The 6,995-nt window shown below is 47.1% G+C and overlaps 1 long non-coding RNA gene across 1 annotated transcript in view; it reads left to right on the forward strand.

The window, feature by feature from the left end:
• LOC149859917 (uncharacterized) overlaps positions 1 to 1,375 on the forward strand; it is a 46,997-nt gene extending 45,622 nt beyond the window's left edge. Inside the window, exon 3 of the long non-coding RNA XR_016443416.1 lies at positions 1,109 to 1,375. This is a non-coding gene — a long non-coding RNA (uncharacterized LOC149859917). The remainder of the gene's footprint in view (positions 1 to 1,108) is intronic.
• The last annotated feature ends 5,620 nt before the right edge of the window (positions 1,376 to 6,995 follow it).

Consider the following 6,995-nt stretch of genomic DNA (forward strand, 5'->3'; position numbering starts at 1 on the left):
AGGCTCCCATTTGGTCATTCAGCCAAATCTTAAACTCATGGGGCTTGGTGTAGCTCCACTGATTTAATGGCACTAAGAGTTTTCACTGGTTTATAATCCAGCCCACTGAGATGTTGTCTTCCCTATGAAAATGCATTATGTAATTAAATAATATAACATTTTACTACACTTTCAAAGGATCAAAAAAATGAAGTAGCACCAGACCCAGTAAGTCTGCTACCTAGACATAGATGTTTCATTTTTTCTGCGACACAAAAATTCATCATCACAAATCTAATGATTCCTCTCTCAGATCAACCTAAGTTAAGAAATTAGTGCTGCATTGCAGAGTGCTCTGAAGGAGGATCATCAGTAAGGGACAGACACAAAGGAGCAGTTGTCAAGTGCATATATGCAAACATATATTTGTTTTTCTAGCAGCATATAGGTTTCTCGGAACAAGTCCCTTAGATACAACTCAATGAAAGGGAAGGTAATTCACTTGATTAATACATGTATAACAGTAGGGCAAAGAGCAAATATGTAAATACTACCCCATATTTAAATATATATCATCAAATATCTAGCATTAGGGCAAAAGTTGACCCTACTTCAAGATACCTCCATTTTCCCAGGACCCTTCAAAGAAGGAAGATTTAAAGTAAGCATTATTTAAAAATAAGGATGAAGCAGGGGACTCGCATGATCTTGCTCTAGCCCTGACATCTGCAGCATTATCACCTTTTTCTAGTGTATGTTTGTTTTACTTTTTCAAAAGCAAATTCTTTTCCTTGAGCATGGCAATGCAATTTTCTCTAAGAAGCAGGCACCTTCCAAGGAAACAGGCCTCTCATCTGTGCAATTCCATAGAAACTTTGTAGGTGTAATTATAGGTGTTTATTCCCATTTTTTTGTAAAAGACCAAGGCACAAAATAGAATTGGCATGTGGTATTACTGGGTAGGTTCTTGGCCATATTTTTAATGCAGTTATTAAAATGTGAGCATCGTGTTCTCTGAAAATTAGTCTCTTGCTGGTTTTAAATAGTTGACTTTAGTAGCATGTGTTGACACATAGTGAACATTGTGTTTGTGGTACCTTTTCAGTCAACTTCATTTTCTCTTTTGTAGATTTATGGGCAGAAGGCTGGACTTCCAAATGGCATGGATTACATTTTAAAATATAAACAGATTTCCTGGCACCAGAGGGATAAAAAGAACACCAGAGATTGCAAGTACTCATAATAACCATGTTCTTTTATACTTTTCATCAGTCCCCCAATATAGCTGTAGAAGAGTTACTATCTAGCTTCTACTGAAATATTAAGTATGGACACTGTCTGGCAACTATGAAGTCACTTAAGCCTTTGCATTTGTCCTAGGAGCAGTTGGCACCAGAAGCATGGGTTTAAATGAGGACACTGTGGCATCTTCTCCAAGGAAAGTAACCTGTAATAAACTATATATTTGAAATGATCTCTAAGGTATCTAAACCAAGTGTATTTGCAAGCTTAACCAACAGACAGACACAGGCATTTTCAAAAACATAAACAAAGACAAATTTGGATTTCTGACTGGTTTCTCTAAGAAGTGTTTCTACGTTAATAAAACTTCCTTGCTCAAAAAGTAAAATATCCATTTGGTTCTCCAGTCCTAGCTCCTGTGTTAGTTTGTGGTAGAACTCAAATGCTCCGACTCCCATATGGATACACATGCCTCTAATTCAGGTTTGGTGATGCTTTAAATGTGGCCTAACTGGCCCATCAGGAGGCATGGCCTGGACCTTGAGAGCTGCTGATGCTCAGGCTGGAGACTTTGTGCTGTTAATATGCTCCTGCAGCTCAAGCATTGTTTTGCTCAAGAGATGTTAATTCAAGGGGAAAGGATTTGTGTTAGCTCTGTGGTGGATGTAATTAGTAACATGGTTTCCTACTGTTCTCAGTTTTCATCAATATTTTAGCTGGTGGGTCCCACTGTTATGTTTCTTTTCTTACTATTTTGAAGTGTGAAGTCTTCTGTTTTCATAAAGTAGAAAGGAATTCTATACAAGAGCTTAGCTATATATTTAATGTGTTATGCAGAGTCAGCATCAAGTATATCTTACACCAAGATATAATTAGCACAGAGGAATGGTTAGCTTAAGGATAGCTATAAAGACGGATGTTTGTTTGCCCATTCATGGCTTCTGCCAGTAAGTACTAAGCTAAAGCCCTCTAATCGTGGCAAATCTGTTTCATACAGAAGTACCACAACCAGGCAATGTGTGACCTCCTAAGACAGGGGTGGGCAAAATGCAGCCCACCAGGCCATTCTATCCAGCCTGCGGGGCCCCTAAAAAAAAGAGAAAATTAATATTTATCTGCCCCTGACTGCCTGTCATGCGGCCCTCGATGGCTTGCCAAAACTCAGTAAGCGGCCCTCCGCCCGAAATAATTGTCCAGCCCTGTCCTAAGAGGATGCTTGAGTGGCCACCACTGCCACCTAGGAGCCTGATTCAGTGAGGCAGTTAAGCATGGGTCTGAAATTTAAGCACCTGAGTAGGACCATTGGAGTCAAAATAGCTGCTCATGTGCTGAAGTGCCTTGCAGGCTCTGACCATTCCAGCTGAGAGCTTCACTGATTCAACACATATCCCAGGTAGCCTGTGCCAATAGGACTGAGCAAAGGATTTGACACAAAATAAATCATCCTGTCTCTGGGGATAATTTCATTGTTCATGTATAGGGCTCCTATACATGTGCAAGGAGGCTGCTCCGACATACTATAATTACAGTGCATTAGAGAAGACTCAATTAATCAAGTCTGCTGGAGTGTGGAAATTACCACACTACAGCAGCCTCCCATGTCTCATGTATCATAGTTTCATAGTTGGTAGGGTCGGAAGGGACCTGAGCAGATCATCAAGTCCGACCCCCTGCCATGGGCTGGAAAGAGTACTGGGGTCAAACGACCCCGGCTATGTGATTATCTAGCCTCCCCTTGAAGACCCCCAGGGTAGGAGCAAGCACCACTTCCCTTGGAAGTTCATTGCAGATCCTAGCTACCCTGACTGTGAAGTAGTGCTTCATGATGTCCAGCCTGAACCTACCATCAATCAACTTGTGGCCATTATTCCTAGTTACTCCTGGTAGTGCTCAGGGGAACAGGGTCTCTCCTGTTCCCTGCTGGTCCCCCTGGTAAGTTTATAGACAGCTACCAGATCGCCCCTGAGCCTTCTCTTGTGGGGGCTGAACAGGTTCACTTCTCGTAGTCTCTCCTCATAGGGCCTGCCCTGCTGCTCTCTGATCATGCAAGTGGCCCTCCTTTGAACCCTCTCAATGTTGCCCACATTCCTCCTGAAGTGTTGCACCCAGAACTGGACACAGTACTCCAGCTGCGGCCTGACCAGTGTCACATAGAGGGGGAGGATCACCTCCTTGGACCTGCTCGAGATGCATTTGTGGATTCATAACAAGGTGCGGTTAGCCTTACTGACCGTGTCCTCACATTGGCGGCCCATGTTCATCTTGGAATCAATAATGACTCCAAGATCCTTTTCTGCCTCTGTGCTGATGAGAAGGGAGTTCCCCAGCCTGTAGGTATGCTGCTGGTTCTTCCTCCCTAGGTGCGGTACCTTGCACTTGTCAGTATTGAAATTCATCCTAGTCTCATCTGCCCACCACTGTAACCTGTCCAGATCTAGTTGTAGCCTGTCCCTCCCTTCTAGTGTGCCCACTTCTCCCCACATCTTACAGTCATCCACAAATTTGAACAACGTGCTTTTCACCCCCTTGTCCAAGTTGCTGATGAAGATGTTGAACACTGGGGGCCCAAGGATCGAGCCCTGGGGAACCCCACCGCCCACATTGCTCCAGGTCAAAAATGACCCATCCACCACCACTCTCTGGGTGCGGCCCTCCAGCCAATTTGCGACCCATCTGACTGTGTAGGCATCAACACTACAGTTGCCTAATTTTTTTAATGAGAATGGGGTGAAAGACGGTGTCAAAGGCCTTCCTAAAGTCCAGAAAGACTACGTCCATCACAAGGATTTTGTGCAACCAGGTTGATGGGACAGGACCTGCCTCTAATGAACCCATGTTGGTTGCCCCTAAGTATAATCTCCCCTGCTGGTCCCTCTCAGGTGTGCTCCCGAATAATTTTCTCGAAGAGCGTCCCCAGGACCAAGGTAAGATTAATAGGCCTATAGTTTCCTGGGTCCTCCTTCCTCCCTTTTTTGAAAAGGGGGACCACATTTTCCAGTCCTCTGGCACCTCTCCAGAGCACCACGAGTGCTCATAAAGCTGTGCCAGGGGTCCCACAATGACCTCTGCCAATTCCCTCAGCACCCCGGGGTGGAGATCATCTGGACCTGCTGATTTGAACACATCCATACTGAAAATGTATCAGTGTCCCCATGCACCGCTGGGGGTCTGCCTAGCAGTATAAAAACCCACTCTGTGCTGGCCCCAGCAATACAAAAACCTGCCCTGGTGAGCATCTCAGGGCTACTTGCCTTCAGGAGATTCTGAGGCCCAGCCACTTGGTATCTGAGGATACTACCCCTTGTGCCAGCTGGACTGCTGAAGCAGCCCTAACCTGGAGTAGCCCCTGCCCCCTCTACCCACTGCAGCAGTTGGCAGTGGGAGCTGCTGCCTGGCTGTGACCTGCTGCCACCTGCAACAACATCCACCCCCTTGGACCTGTGGCCCCACAGCTGCCTACCTGCCAGACCCAGATGGGATGCCTCCGCTCTACCCCCCTTCACTCAACAGGACGTGTGACACCTGGGCAGCACTGATATGCCAGTATCCTGCCCCTGCCTCTCACTGTCAACCCACAGCACCCTCCCCACCCCAGTCCCCTCACTCCTGACCCACATGGCCAGGTGTATGGGTGAGAGGTTTGTGGGGGTCACTTTGGGGTGTGGGGTCTGTGAGTGGATTGTGGGGGGACTGGGTGTAGGGGGGCTGTATGGAGGGGGGCTGTTCGGGGGAGGTAGGTCCCCTGCCCCCTGCAGGGCATAGCCCCCCGCAGCTCACAGACTGCCCACACACAGGGCCCACAGCTCCCCCCCACTGGGGCCACAGCCCCTCCTCACAGAGCCACAGTTCCCCCCTGAAGGGCCATAGCCCCACCCCCACAGCAAGGAGCGGCCAGCAGGCACTCAGGGCCTGCTGTGGCCAGAGCAGTGCCCCCAGTGGCATGGCATGGCACGGCCTCAGCCACCTCAGACCCAGTGATGCCTATGCTGCTTGTCACAAGTCCAGCACATGCACCTTCAGGCAGCACTGGGCCACTCCAGCTGTTACCCGAGACTCAGTGCCCCTAGCAGGGACCACATGTAGCACTAGGCTGGGTTCTGCCTCCATGGGCCCTGCATGCCATCAGGCCGACCAGTTCCATGGAGGCAGGGCCCAGCCTGGCATGACATGTGGTCCCTGTGAGCGGTGCTGGGCCCCAGGTGACAGCCCAAGTGGCTCCCATGCTGCCTGAAGGTGCACAGTCCCACGCTACACCACATCAGGCCGGACCTGTGACAAGCAGCACAGATGGCGCTGGGTCTGAGGCGGCTGGGGCGACACTGTGCCACACCACTGGGGCTCTGCCCGCACTGGACCCTAAGCACCCAACAGCTACTACTGCTGCAGGGGCGGGCTGTGAGCCCTGTGGAGGACCCGTGCCCCCCACCAGCCCCTCCCACACAACCCCGCCACAGCCGCCCTGGCTGGAAGTGAGCCCTGGCTTGCCTCAGGGCATGCTGGGGAACCATGCTCTACCCCAGTTTTTTCCAGGGTGTTTTTTTTTTTTATACCTGGAAATCCAGGTATCAAATTTAGAGCCTGCACTACAAATATGCAGTTCAGGTAATGTTTTTTTCTTCTCAGCATGCCTCTTGCAGCGTCTCAAACTGGTTTAAGATGCCTCAAGAGGCACATGTGCACTCATCTGGATGCACACCCTGTGCCTAAGGAAGTGAATCTGACTCCTATAAAGTTCTCTGCTTAGCCACTACTCTAAATTATTGGAAATATGTAAACAAATGGATGAAGCAAGTGAGTTTTATTGACTTAAATGTGGCAATAAAATACAGCACACTTTTTTTCCCTGCTTTCCTCTGGCCTCTTACAGCTGAATATTTGTCAACTGACTACTGAAAAAATACTAGCTAGCTCTTGAGCTGTAGGAAACTGGCTGGCAGGGACTGAAGAAATGTCTCTCATTTCTAACTCCCTGGAGTCTCACTTTGCAGCTTACCTTAAGCCGCTTCTATTCTTGTCAGCTTTGAAAGAATCACAGTTAACTGTATGTCAAACCATAGGATCTTGTCAGCAAAGGTAAAGCCCAACAAGTTCAGGTCTACAGCTCATACAAGAGTAAAATAACTAGGGAACTGAATGAAATTTGTTGACCATTTAAAACTTATTCTTATTACAAGTATATAGTCTCATTAAAATTAGCTGAACCACTTTGTTCATTTCACCCCATACCTTTCCCTAAATCTTTCTTTTCCATGGCTACCAGCTAGGCACCAATTCTGCCCTTCTTTCCCTATATTTTCATTAAACTAGCCCAACATATTCCTCACCATCTCTATACTATCTCTCTGATAAGTAGGTATTTCTACTAACATGTATTATACAGTGTTCCTTTTTTCTGTCAGTTCCACTCCAGGCAAATTGTATGGGCAGTGTTGTTTTATGAGCGTTGCCTTTGTTAAGGCAGAATTGTGAACAAATGCGTGTGTGGCACCTGGAAAGGAAGGTTCTAAGGTTTGTGTGGGTCTTACTTTCTGGGCAAGTTTATTCCATACTCCCAGCCCCAGGAATGTGCACTGTCATCTACACAGACATGTTTTTGTGGGTGACTGCTATCCTTATACCAAAGTTTTTGGTGGATGAACTTTCAGGCAAACACACTGAGTGTTTCTCAGATGAAGACCATTTGATGTCAGGATCTATTTTACCTTAAAAAAAATCAGAAGTCCTTTCCTAAAGTTTGGGTTTTGATCCATCCCCCAAGGGATATAATTAATATA

Source organism: Crocodylus siamensis, chromosome 7 (genome assembly GCF_052110815.1).
Source record: "Crocodylus siamensis isolate JL-2025a chromosome 7, ASM5211081v1, whole genome shotgun sequence".
Classification (NCBI taxonomy): Eukaryota; Metazoa; Chordata; order Crocodylia; family Crocodylidae; genus Crocodylus; species Crocodylus siamensis.